This window comes from Lissotriton vulgaris, chromosome 3_1 (genome assembly GCF_964263255.1).
Source record: "Lissotriton vulgaris chromosome 3_1, aLisVul1.2, whole genome shotgun sequence".
Lineage (NCBI taxonomy): Eukaryota > Metazoa > Chordata > Amphibia > Caudata > Salamandridae > Lissotriton > Lissotriton vulgaris.
The window spans coordinates 913,623,126-913,637,085 of record NC_141689.1 but is presented as its reverse complement, the minus strand read 5'-3'; the positions used below and the strand labels follow the sequence as shown (position 1 = coordinate 913,637,085).

General features: G+C 48.8%; 1 protein-coding gene across 1 annotated transcript in view; it reads left to right on the top strand.

Annotated features, from left to right (window-relative positions):
* TRPM3 (transient receptor potential cation channel subfamily M member 3) overlaps nucleotides 1–13,960 on the top strand; it is a 979,327-nt gene that overhangs the window by 302,614 nt on the left and 662,753 nt on the right. The window lies entirely within an intron of this gene.

The window sequence follows — 13,960 nt, the reverse complement described above, 5'->3', positions numbered from 1 at the left end:
GGGACCCCCCCAGACATCCCCTTGCAGGCTGGTACAGTCACTCACTGCACCTGCCTACAAGGGAATCTCTAATACCCTTCAAAAGTCCAGGATGGTTGCTGCCTGCACTGTGAAAACATGGAGCACCTGCAAAGCAGCTGCTCCATCTTTCACATGAATGTGCTGCTTCAAGGGTAACGCAAGTTCGTGGCTGCCCTGGGAGCAACGCATTCACCCTAATATGATGCATTTTCCTTTTATGTGCCGGGCACACATTTTAAAAGGTGTGCCCTATTGCAATCAAAGGAAATATGCAGTATGTATAATATGACCCCTGTTGTCCTAATATGCAGTCCTACATTTTCTAATGGAAATCATATAACAGAGTAGTCTACCTGTGTCAACATTTTGTATAGTGTTAAATACGCAAGACCAGCCTCAGGACTAATTGCATTTGTGAAATCTGAAATCCCCTGAGATGTCTCTAAATGAGTAGACAACTAAGAATCGAAAGTACACCTGTATGTATAAATAACGACAGGTGAGATAGTGAGCACAACCAATGGGAAGGTCAAGTCAAGTCAAGTCAAAGAATTTATATAGCGCACTACATACCCAGAGGGTCTCAAGGCGCTTAGGGAGGGGAGGAGGATTACTTGTCAAATATCCACGTTTTAAGTTGCTTTCTGAATGCTAGGTGGTTTTGGGTGAGGCGAAGGTAATTGGGGAGTGAGTTCCATGTTTTAGCTGCCAGGTATGAGAAGGATCTGCCTCCCATGGTGGTCTTGTTGATGCGAGGTACAGTGGCGAGGGCTTGGCTGGAGGAACGTAGTTGGCGGGAGGGGGTGTAGAAGGATAGTCGTGAGTTGAGGCATTCTGGTCCGATGTCGTAGAGTGATTTGTGTGCGTGGGTTAGCAGTCGGAAAGTGATCCTCTTATTGACGGGTAGCCAGTGGAGGTCTTTCAGGTGACCAGAGATGTGTTCGTTACGCGGGATGTCTAATATGATCCTGGCTGAGGCGTTTTGGATTCGTTGGAGTTTCTTCTGGAGTTTAGCGGTAGTACCTGCGTAGAGGGTGTTTCCGTAGTCCAGTCGGCTCATGACCAGAGCATGGGTGACTGTTTTTCTGGTTTCGGTGGGGATCCAGCGAAATGTTTTTTTGAGCATGCGAAGAATGTTGAAGCAGGATGAGGATACGGCGCTGACTTGTCTGTTCATTGAAAGTGAAGAATCCAGGATAACGCCTAGGTTCCGTGCGTGGTTTGTCGGGATGGGTGCTTTTCCAAGGGCTTCCGGCCACCAAGAGTCGTCCCATGCAGAGGGGGATGTACCGAAGATGAGGACTTCTGTTTTATCTGAGTTCAGTTTCAGACGGCTGTGTTTCATCCATTCGGCAACTTCTTTCATTCCTTCGTGTAGGTTGGTTTTGGCGGTGCTGGGGTCATTGGTGAGGGAAAGGATCAGTTGAGTGTCATCCGCGTAGGAGATGATGTTGAGATTGTGTTGGCGAGCGATGGCCGCAAGGGGGCTCATGTATACGTTGAAGAGGGTGGGGCTGAGTGAGGATCCTTGTGGTACGCCACAGATGACTTCAGTGGCCTCGGACTTGAATGGTGGAAGGCGGACTCTCTGGGTCCTTCCGGTGAGGAACGAGGTGATCCATTCAAGTGCTTTTCCTTGTATTCCGATGTTTCTGAGGCGTTGTAAAAGGGTGCTGTGGCAGACTGTGTCGAAGGCTGCAGAGAGATCGAGTAGGATGAGGGCGACTGTGTCTCCATTGTCCAGTAGAGATCGGATGTCGTCTGTTGCTGCGATGAGGGCGGTCTCAGTGCTGTGTTTTGCTCGGAAGCAGGATTGTGAGGAGTCGAGGGATTTGTTGGCTTCGAGGAAAGCGGCGAGCTGCAATTGAATGGTACGGTGCTTAAAAATTGTGTAGAAAATGTGTGAGTGATAGTAACCATGTGCTAGTTTCATAAAATGATGTCTAAAAACATAGCATTCCCTGTTGAGTAAAAGAAATGGACCAGGCTTGATCTAGTAAAGTGATAAAAATGGGTAAATCAATTGATTTAAAAAAAAAATAGAAAACAGATTCACAAGTTCAGTCCTGGACCAAAAGATTAGTCAGCCAAATGGCAAATTCCTACTGACTTATTAACTCTGCCCAAAAAAAGCAGAGTCCCAAGTTGTATTTTGGCCAGGGAGCAGCTGTGAAGCAAAAAAAGTCTGAAAAGACATTGGAAAGTGGCACCAAGTTCTGTGGGCTCTCTATCGGAATGGAAGATACCCTGCACTGCACTAACCTCTAATATAGTGTGAAAGAACTCTTCCCAACCACTGGCACTCTTCCTGGCTCTCTGGTGCCACACAAACACACACACACACACACACACACACATTTGCAGTATAGTTCAAAGGTGTCTGTGTGATTCTATTACAGGTTTTGTACAGGCAAGATAACTTTCCAGTACAAAATATTTATTTAGATTTACTTTAAAACTTTTCCCGCTCTGTATGTGTGCTGTACAGCAGATGCGCAAAGTTACAAAGGTAAGGAAAAATATATGTTTCTCCATCTTTGTGTCTGCCGTAAAGAGGCTTATATTTTGGAAAAATGTCTACAAATGCTTGTAGATAGGGCTTGCTTCGGAAACCATTGGTGGTTGCATTGAAACACCCATGTACCACCCATGGGACGCTCCCTTAACACAAATCAGTGCAAAGTAGGGAAAAGCAATAAACATGTGCAAAATAAGGAGCTGCACCACATAAGAAACAAAAAAGTAAAATTTCACAGTAAAGTATATCACAATTTTGAAATGACAAATTCTTGCACAATCCAATTGCGTTTCTTCTTTTATTGTTGTATCATGACATATTCATAAAAACATCATCCAACTCGTTTCATCCAGTAAAACATTGGACTTCTTCAGGGATGCAAGTTAGATAAATATATATATATATATGCATATATATATATATATATATATATATATATATATATATATATATATATATATATATATATATATATATATATATATATATATATATATTTTTTTTTTTTAAACGAGCTACACAAACATACTATACATTTACATACACCTATGAACAACAAAATGGTGTGACACATGGTTACAATACAGAAAATACAGGGACAACCCATAATAATGATATAAAAAACGAGAATTTATAAACGAGAATCTAGATTGTGGTAGTGGTAGAAACCTTGTTGAGCAAGAAAGAGCAAGATAGACACCTTTTGTGCTGGCAAAAAGGCCGGGAAAACAGTGCTCCCAAATATAGAACCCGGATTCATGTAGGAATGGTGCATCAGAAATGTGTTCCAATCAATGAACAGTTCCATCATGAAAGATGTGCCACCCAAAGTAGCAGAGGCCATTTGGGATGTAGATTGCATGTCCCTGATAGCAAGATATTCACAAGGTCTAAGGGTAGGACAACTATAGGAGATCCCCATGGCACAAGTGAGAGGGTGCGCAGAACGAAAACCCAATGTTGGTGTTAAAGAGGTATGATTGCAAAACACATACCAGAGATAATATGTGCATGTTTCAGAGCATCTAGTGGTCGAAAAACATTCCTTTAATGTGTGAGCGAAAAAGGTATCTATATGTATCTATCAGTAAAGAACACAAGCTTCTTAAGGACAAATTGTAATATGGAAACTGCAGAGTTGCATATTATGAGAGATGAACCAATCCCTACCTGTGTGATATCAAGATGAATAGCCACAGTCCAAGCAGTATGCAAGTCGGGAAAGCATAAAAAGGTTGTTGATAGCTACAGTACATGCAGCTAACAGGTCAAAGATATAGTCCAAAACTTGATATTGTCAAGAGTTGAATACCATACTGACATTCCCAAAATCCGTCTTGACCCACTTTAAACCACCTTTCACGCAGCTGCTTAGCTTATTTTGAAGACTGGCCTCTTTAAATGTATTAGCCCTGTTGTTCTGACCTTGAGATGTCTCCCATTTGTGGGCAGATCTAAATTCATATTTGAATGCATAGTTCACAAACTCTTTCACTCTGAACCGTATCTCATAAAGTAAGCACTGGTAGTCAACTTTAGCGCTAGCGGCTCCCAGTGCAACAATCATTTTTTATGCCCCCACACCTCATGACTGCCACCTAGGATTCTCTCATTACCACCGTGCAAAAGTGCCCCTCATCTCTCCAATCATAAATTATTGTTAAACACAGCGCCCCCTCTGAGGTCAGCGCCCCCTCCACAAGTTACACTGCCCTACAGCCGACCCTGTTGCCGGTGGTTACAGTTTTGAAATGACTGGTGTCCTTAGTGGTTTAGGAGTTGCTATTTTACCACCTGAGGATGGTTGCTTGTCACAGGAACTTTCAAGGCATGTGCTGCTTTTGGCTGGAAATATAACAACATTTATTAAAATTACTTAAGTAAAAATCTAAACTTAAGAAAGAGCAATATAATGCCACAATTAAAACATAACAAGGCACGTCACATCAAAACAGAATGCAAGACAACAAAACAAATTCACATTCAATAATGCAGCACTAAAAGACTAGCACAATAAAACGCCAAACAACAAATGTACACAGGCGCAGCCTCGCCAGGTAAGAGCGGTGGGGCAGGAAGTCAACATACGACAGGATAGGGAAAACAAATAAATAAATAAATAATGGGACATGGAGTTGTCGGCGATTAGGCGAGCACAAGGTAAGCGGTTTTATCTATTTATTTATTTTATTTTCACTACCCTGCTGTATGTCAACTCCCACCCCTACCCCCGCCCCACCGCTCTTACCTGTAGCGGCTGCTCCCATTCTCCAGATTATTACTCCTCCAACCAAGAAATTGAAGAACTCTGGAAGTACTAGTCAAATGTGCAGCTATGAAACTCATTGGCTGGACACTATAGTAGTCAATAAAAAGCATATCCTGAACCCGTCTTTCTCCAACTGTGTTCCCAAGGTGGAATTCAATTCCTACTGCTATCCAGACTTTGACATACTTTCATGCATTTGGAAGAGACCTTAAGGACTTCCTGATCGAAACCCACCTGTCTCCCCTACCTATGAGTAACTTCTCTTATTTTTAGAGTCCATAGCTCGACATTTCTGTCGGAACTGTTTGGAATTTCATAACTTGGACAGGGTTTGCAACTCATCAGCTATCTGCTCCTTATAAAATATACATTGACACACCATGTAAGAGGATAACTCCCTCATCTTTGTATTGCTGGCCCTCATCTTTGAATTGCTGGCCCTCATCTTGTAGTGCTTATGATCTCTCTCTGTTACACTCTGTAGTGTTGCACTAGGTGGGCGCAACCACTATGGCCCACACCTAGTATTGCCTTGATGTTCTTTCCTCCCCTCAGGCATGAGTCTAATGGTTCAGCCCGACGTAGATACGGAGGGCACGTTCTAGAACTAATAAAGAGCCCAGGGCCCTGGGCGTGGCAGGCAGTGTACTGACCACTAATGCAACGACGTGCGATCTCTAATTTGTTAGCCTGTAGGCCCGACCAGTACACGACACTGGCGACGAGGAGGTCTTGCCACCCCATCGTGTGCCACACTCCGCCCCTCTGTACTGGGCGAGCCTGCTCCTGTGGCCCCTGCAGTGTGCCCCGCTCTGCGTGCTCGGCGCACCCTGCCGGCGGAGTGTTCCCGGCCTCCCCTGCACCCAGCCTCGTCGAGCGGCGGCCCAGCCGCGCCGCTCCAACACCCTGCCTCCAAGACTCACCGGCGGTTCCAGGCACTCTAGGCGGGTGGGTCCAAACAAACGAAGCCTGCCTGCGAGCGGCCCTGCCGCCTACGACCAGCGGAATCGGCCTCGCGGCCTTAGGTGCGTGTCCACCGCCTCAGCGCCCCAGCCGCGCTCCTGCACATGCCTACTCCCGGCCCCCAGCCTCGCGCCAGCCCACCGGGCCTGCCGCGCTCCTCCGGCGTGCGCTTCCTCACGCATCCCGCGTGCACCGCTACAGCCCCTGCCATTTCCCACGCATCCCGCATGCGGAGACCCTGCTGTATCCCACGCATCTCGCGTGCAACGCTGCCAGAACCCTCCACTGCTGCCTGAAGTCGTCTGAAGGTGCCCCCAGCGTGCTCCTGGACTCCTGGCCCTCTGGCGACAAGGCACCTCTAGCTGACGAGCCCTCCACCCTCCCCAATGGCCATGGCCGCCGTGCCACTGCTAGAGCCCTTTGCGGTCACGGGCACGCCTCCGTCTCAAGCTGCTCGGTGGAGGAAATGGGTAGAACGCCTGGAGAACTACTTTGTGGCGGCGGACATCGCAGTCGAGCGGCGGCGAGCAATGCTCTTGCACCTGGGAGGGGAAGCTATACACAACATCTCGAAGGACGTGGTGGGAGGAGGCCCGCCCCGGAACTACACCACGCTACGCTACGCCATAACGGAATACTTTGAACCCTTCGCCAGTGCCGATTACGAGAGGTTTCTACTCTGCCAGGCCCGCCAGCTCCCAGAAGAGTCGGTAGACGTATTCTATGCGAGGCTTAAGAAGCTGGCCAGCACATGCACCCTCCCGGACGCCGATGACGAGATTCGCGCCCAATTCATACAAGGCTGTGCGTCATCAAAACTGCGAGAAAGGGTCCTGGAAACAGACAACATGCCCATGCGCGACATCCTGGCGTTAGGGCAATCTAAGGAACTATCAAAAGCCAGAGCTGCGCATATGGAACCAAAACCCACGGTAGCAGTCAAAGTAGAACCAGTGTGCGCCATCAAAACCGGTGCGACTGACACTCGCACGAAACAAACCCGGCCAGGAAGACAAGGCCCACTTCCTTCATCCCACGACCGCGCCTGTGTATGGTGTGGAGGAGCAACACCCCACAACGGAGCATGCCCGGCACAAGGGAAGATCTGCAGCGCCTGTGGGAAGGCCAACCATTTCGCTAGCGTGTGCCTATCAACTCAGAGGAAAAAGCCCAGTGGCCTGCCCCGGAGAGTGAGACAGATAGAACCGCTGCCAAACGCCTCCACCAACAGCGACATGGACGATGATGATGCAGACGCAGCCTCCGTCCACGTGGTACGAATGCTCAACACCCTAGCAGCCACGCCATCCACAGAACCTATGTGCACCGTAAACGTACAAGATCAAGCGGTGGCGGCCCTAATTGACACTGGTGCTACGATCAACCTAATGGTGGCTAGCGTGTATCGGACATTAGACACTCTACCAGTGCTCCACCCCACGAGAGTGCAGGTATACGCCTACGGCACCAGTCGGCCCCTACGCCTGTGTGGAGTCTTCCGAACGGCGTTGTCACACGACTCCAATCAACTACTCACCAAAGTCTACGTGTCCCAGGAGGGATCTGGATTCCTGCTTGGGTGCAGAACCGCCCAAGACCTTGGACTAATACACTTCGCCTTCACAGTCCAGGCCCACAGCCTCGACCATCTAGTGCTCCAACACACATCGCTGTTCGAAGGGATTGGCTGCTTGAGAGGCCCCGCCATTCACCTCCACATAGATCACTCGGTCGCCCCAGTGGCCCTCCAGCACCGACTCATCGCGTTCCACCTACGACCCAAGGTGGAAGCCGAGCTGCGGGTGCTCGAAAGAGCCGGGATCATTGAAAGGGTAAGCGGGCCCACTCCATGGGTATCGCCCATCGGCATAGCCAAGAAACAGAAGCAACCGGATGCCGTGCGAATCTGCGTGGACATGCGCATCCCGAACCTCGCAATCAAGAGGGAGCGCCATCTGATGCCAACAATAGACGACATCATCGGAGAGTTATCAGGCTCAAGGTGGTTTTCGAAGATGGACCTGAGGTCAGGATACCACCAAATCCCACTACACCCAGACTCACGCCGGATAACGACCTTCTCCACTCATGCGTGCCTGTGGAGATACACCAGACTCAATTTTGGGATATCAAGCGCAGCTGAGGTGTTTCAGAACATCATTCAGAATGTCCTGCAAGGGCTAGATGGCGTGCTAAATGTGAGTGACGATATTTTGGTCCATGCAGCGACCCTGGAAGAACACATCCGACGCCTCCAAGCCGTCTTCGCCAGGCTACAAGAGCGGGGTCTAACCCTCCACAGGGAAAAGTGCGAGTTCTTACGAAAAGACATCAGTTTCTTCGGATACAGATTCTCCGACCAGGGCGTAGGTCCGGACCCTGACAAGGTCAAAGACATCCATGAGGCTCCCGACCTCAGTGACCGCCATCCGCAGTTTTCTTGGGATGGTCACTTACTGCGGCCGCTTCATAAAAGACCAGTCGGACCTCACCGGCCCCCTCCGTGACCTCACGAAATCCACAGCCACCTGGGAGTGGGGGCCCGAACAACAAGAAGCCTTCCAGAAAACCAAGGCGGCACTCTCGGCAGACACGACCCTGGCCTACTTCGACCCTCGTAACGAATCACAGCTCGTAGTGGATGCCAGCCCGACTGGCCTAGGAGCCGTCCTGACTCAACTACAACCATGCGGAGAATGGGCCCCCATCGCATACGCGAGCAGAACCAGCAACAGAGCAACGATACTCGCAGATTGAGAGGGAGGCCATTGCCATCTTGTGGGGGTGCCGGCATTTCCACATCTACTTATACGGGCACCCGTTTGTGGTGATCACAGACCACAAACCCCTCATCGCACTGTTCCAAGGATCATCTTCACGACCTCCCCCTCGCATCGAGAAGTGGGTGCTCCAGCTCCAGGAAATCCAGTTTACGGTGGAGTATCGGCCAGGCACCAGAAACCCGGCCAACTACCTGTCGAGGCACGCCCGCCCGGTCACTGAAGCAGAAGCAGCGGAAGCCGACGCCACGGAGGAATACGTCAGAATGATCATAGAGTGATCGAGACCTCTGCCGATCTCCCTAGCAGATGTGACACAAGCTACCAAGGACGACGACTGCCTACAAATCGCCATCCAGGCTATACAATCGGGAAACTGGAAACCACTCCAGAGCCCAGCATCATTCCACACCCTGGAGGCCCAGGCAACACTGAGAGCACTCCGCCAAGTTCGTAGCGAGTTGTCTATCTCCCCGGAAGGATGTCTCCTGAGAGGCCCCCGCCTGGTGCTGCCCGACAGTCTCACACAGCAAGTAGTCCTTTTGGCCCATGGAGCACACCAGGGCATCGTAAAATCAAAAAATCGCATCCGGAGAAAACTCTGGTTCCCGGGACTTGACAAGAAAGTGGAAGAAGTCATCCGACGATGTCCTGTATGCCTAGCAACTGGCCTGCCTAACCCCCCAGCGCCCGTGATCACAGAGGAAGGGCCGACAGCTCCGTGGGTGCGCGCCAGCGCAGACTTTGGTAGTCTTCCTGGAGGGAAATACATGTTCGTGGTAGTTGATGACTTCTCAAGGTACCCAGAAATCGAGATCCTGCCCTCCACTGCAGCATCTGAAGTGATCCCTAAGCTGGAAAAGATCTTTGCAACCCATGGCCTAATGGAAGAACTACGCACCGACAATGGACCCCCCTTCAACGGCTGTGAACTAGCTGAGTACCTACAATCACACCGCATCAAACACCAGAAGATAACCCCAAGATGGCCTCAAGCCAATGGAGAAGTCGAGAGACTGATGAGAACTCTAAATAAGACTATCTAGATTGCAATGACAGATGGCCAGAACCTAGAACTAGCCCTCTTCCAGTTTTTAAGAGAATACCGACTGACAACCCATTGCACCACAGGGATTCCTCCAAGCCGCCTATGTTTCAATAGGGCAGTTGAGGACACTCTCCCACACCATCCCATGTGGGCATCGGCTCCAACTCCATGCAACCGGTCCATGGAACAGCGAACAAAATCCAACAGAGAAGCATCACGGAGAAGAAGAGCAGCGGACAGCCCCATTCAAGTAGGCGACTGCGTGCTGGTGAAAGATCGCCATCCCGGAGGGAAGTTCCGCCTCCCTTTCGAGTTAGACCCATGGACTGTCACCAATGTCAATGGAACCATGATCACGGCGATGAAAGGGAGAGAGAAAGTCACCAGAAATGTGTCATTCTTTAAAAGAATCTCGAATTGAGAAGATGATGAGTTCCCCGACTATGCATAGCAATACACAAGACCGACCCAAGGCCCACGAGAAACAGAGGAAGAGGAAGCTCCCAGCGAAAAGGAAGTCCCAGAAGCAGACTCAGCTACACCAGCCAGGAGCAGGCAAGAGTCGCAAGTGGCCCAAAGCCACCCAGGAACTGCTGAGGCCAAAGACTCTGAAGAACTGGCTCCAATCCCGTCAGGCGAGCGCAGCCAGAGCAGGTACAATCTGCGCCCCTGTCCAAAGCCATCCCAGAAGTACTATGACTTTGTGGCCCGCTGCAGACGTTGAGAGAGTTCGAGCTGTACCTCAGCCGTCGTAAAAGTAAGACTGTTCCTTTTGCATTTGCAATTCTCAGAGACTATGATTGGAAGTGTTGATATGTGATGTTATGTTTATTCTGTTTTTCACTTCAGGGTAAAGGAGGAATGTAGTGTTGCACTAGGTGGGCGCAACTACTATGGCCCACACCTAGTATTGCCTTGATGTTCTTTCCTCCCCTCAGGCGTGAGTCTAATGGTTCAGCCCAAAGTAGATACGGAGGGCACGTTCTAGAACTAATACAGAGCCCAGGGCCCTGGGCGTGGCAGGCAGTGTACTGACCACTAATGCAACGACGTGTGGTCTCTAATTTGTTAGCCTGTAGGCCCGACCAGTACACGACACACTCTATACTTGTGTTCTGTATAAAGTGCTGTTTTCCTCTCGCTCCCTAGATGTGCCATGTAAAAACACTCACTAAGGAAACAAATAAATGGAAGCACCTCTTATTTCAGCATTGATGTTGTATCAATGCCGCCGCCTAATGTCAGTGCTTAATTTGAGCTGGAGGCTTCCAGTGCTCTGCATTATCACTTAATCGTCAACACCGGCGCTTATAGTGCGAACTTAACACAAAGATATTAGAGTGCTTTTCATGAGGACCAGTTAAGGACACATTCATATTTTGTAGACACAGGGAGATTAAGTGATTTGCCCAGAATCACAGGATGTTGAGTCTACGCTGAGACTTGAACCTGGTTCCACCGCTCCAAGGACGCAGCTCTGGCCATTAAACCCCATCCCTTCACCACTAATAGGTGCAATGGGCTGTTGCAAGCTGCCTCCTGACGAGAGCCCAGCCACTTATTTTTTTCACAAATTATCCATTGCCTATTGTATATATAGAATCCAAAGCCCATCATTGCACAGAACGAGAATGCGATATAACCTGACCTGCATGCGAATTCTCTGTTAAAGCTGCATTTGGTCTTGTGTTTTGGCCCCTGTCCTCATCCATTATTAGCAGATTCCACCCTAGTCTACACGAGACAATAGCACACATCTGGAGACGTCTTCAACCTCTTTTACATAGTGTTTTTCCTCTCGGTTCCATTGCAAGAAGTAAACACTTCACTTCAGGGTTCGGAGCCAAGACCCTGGTGCGTCTTCTGTGTCAAGTGTATCAGGAAATATTCAATTATACATAACTTCCCTGTAATCTTCACAAGCACAAATGACAATATGGAACTTCAGCTACTTTTTGAGGTAGTGACAGGATGTTAATTGTCATACACAATCCTGTACTTGCTCTGCATCATTTGTCATATCTGCATAACATAGAAACCACCTGCCACTTGTCACTCCGTGAATATTGTACAAGAGCAATGCTTTGCAACAAAAATCTCATCAAGCTGTTAGTGGCAGATGGCCGAGGTTTTCTAACTCTTGGCCTACTTACCAAACACACAGACAGCCTGTGCACAGAACAGTAAATATTTTCCAGCTTGCAAGATGTTTCGGTGAGAAACTACAAATAACACGTTTGCCACTTTTCACAATATGAGTCTCAAGTTACAGACTCTACAAGCACTTTGCTCCTTTATATCCAGATTACTATGTTGCTTTTATGAGAGGAAAAGTTCACTGGCTGTGCTGGGTGCCAGTTATGCTAACTTTAATATTTGAGAAAGGATTAAATGGATTCCAGTTCTAAAGTAGTCGTTACAAGTGACAAGAGAATAATCCCTGTTTCTTTCCCACACCTGCAGTTATTGTTACCAGAAGTCCAGATAATTCCACGGAGGAGAAAATAACAGGGATTACCCGCTTTTGGGGAATAAATTCTGGGAATCTGTGCTTTCACTTTCCACACGACATTCGCATGCTTTCCCAGAGTGTTTCATAATGAGATTTCGGCTGCTTTCAACAGTGTCAAAAGCCTAAATGTGTATTCCCAATGAAGACGGTCAGGGAGTTGCAAGTCCCACCGGTAACGCTGATTGGGCATGCATCAGGAGTTACTGGCTATCAGGAAAAAGGTGGACATTCATAATGAGGACGTTGTGGATGGGTTGGACCGTAATCCTATGAACCGTATCTCATAAAGTAAGCACTGGCAGTCAACTTTAGTGCTGGCGGCTCCCTGTGCAACAATCATTTTTTATGACCCCACACCTCATGACCGCCTCCAAGGATTCTCTCACTACCACCATGCAAAACTTGCCCTCATCTCTCCAATCATAAATTATTGTTAAACACAGCGCCCCCTCTGAGGTCAGCGCCCCCTCCACAAGTTACACTGCCCTAAAGCCAGAGGTCTTCAATCTTTTTGATGCCGAGACCCCCTTGTAAAACCTTTTTAGGCGTAAGGACCCCCTTCCAACAAAAGTTTCTAGAAACTGGTACTCCTCATCATCAACTTTTGACAACCATAAATGTGCCTGTTAGACCTCATCACATCCCTCCATCATTCATCCACCCACACTTTCACACATCCATCCATCCACCCTTTCATCCTTCCATCCATCCATCCTTCATCCATCCACCCTTTCATCCTTCCATCTATACATCCATCCTTTACCCCTCCACCCTTCCTTCCATCCACCCATCATTCATCCACCCACCTTTTCACACATCCATCCATCATTCATCCATGCAACCTTTTATCCATTCATACATCCATCCACCCTTTCATCTTCCCATCCTTCACCCACCCACCCTTTCATCCTCCCATCCATCCTTCACCTATCCATCCATCCATCCATCCACCCACCCTTTCATCCATCCATCTACCCATCATTCATCCCCCCACCTTTTCACACATCCATCCATCCACCCTTTCATCCATCCATCCTTCATCTGTCCACCCTTTCATTCTTCCATCTATACATCTATCCTTCACCAATCTATCCTTCATCCACCCACCCTTTCATCCTTCCATCCATACATCCATCATTCCTCCATCCACCCTTTCATTCATCCATCCACTCATCATTCATCCACCCACCTTTTCACACATCCATCCATCCATACATCCATCATCCATCCATTCACCCATCCTTTACCCATCCATCCTTCCTTCCATCCACCCATCATTCATCCACCCACCTTTTCACACATCCATCCTTCATCCATGCAACCTTTTATCCATTCATACATCCATCCACCCTTTCATCCTCCCATCCATACATACATCCTTCATCCATCCACCCTTTCATTCATCCATCCACTCATCATTCATCCACCCACCTTTTCACACATCCATCCATCCTTCAGCCTTTCATCCATCCATCCACCCACCTTTTCTGTGCCTCTCTCATGGGGGGGAGGGGGGGGGGGAATCGGTATCTCTGCATCGTCTTCATTCTTCTTTCCCGCTCATGGGAGGGCATCTCTGTGCCTCCCTTCTGGGGGGCGGGGGACGTGTCACGGGACCCACAGCTCCAGGTGCGCAATATCCATTGAACAGAAAGGGCTACACTACAGCCACTCCCCCAGCTCCCCCCCCCCCCCCAGCTCGCCCCAGCTCGTGTATGTGAGCCCGGCTGTAACAGCTTCAGGGACACACACACAGTCACACCCAAGTACTTGACAGGTCTTTAAAAGACCTTTTACTTGTTAATGAGGCGTTGATGTTTTTCACACCTCGGTGTGAATTAGGCCTCCG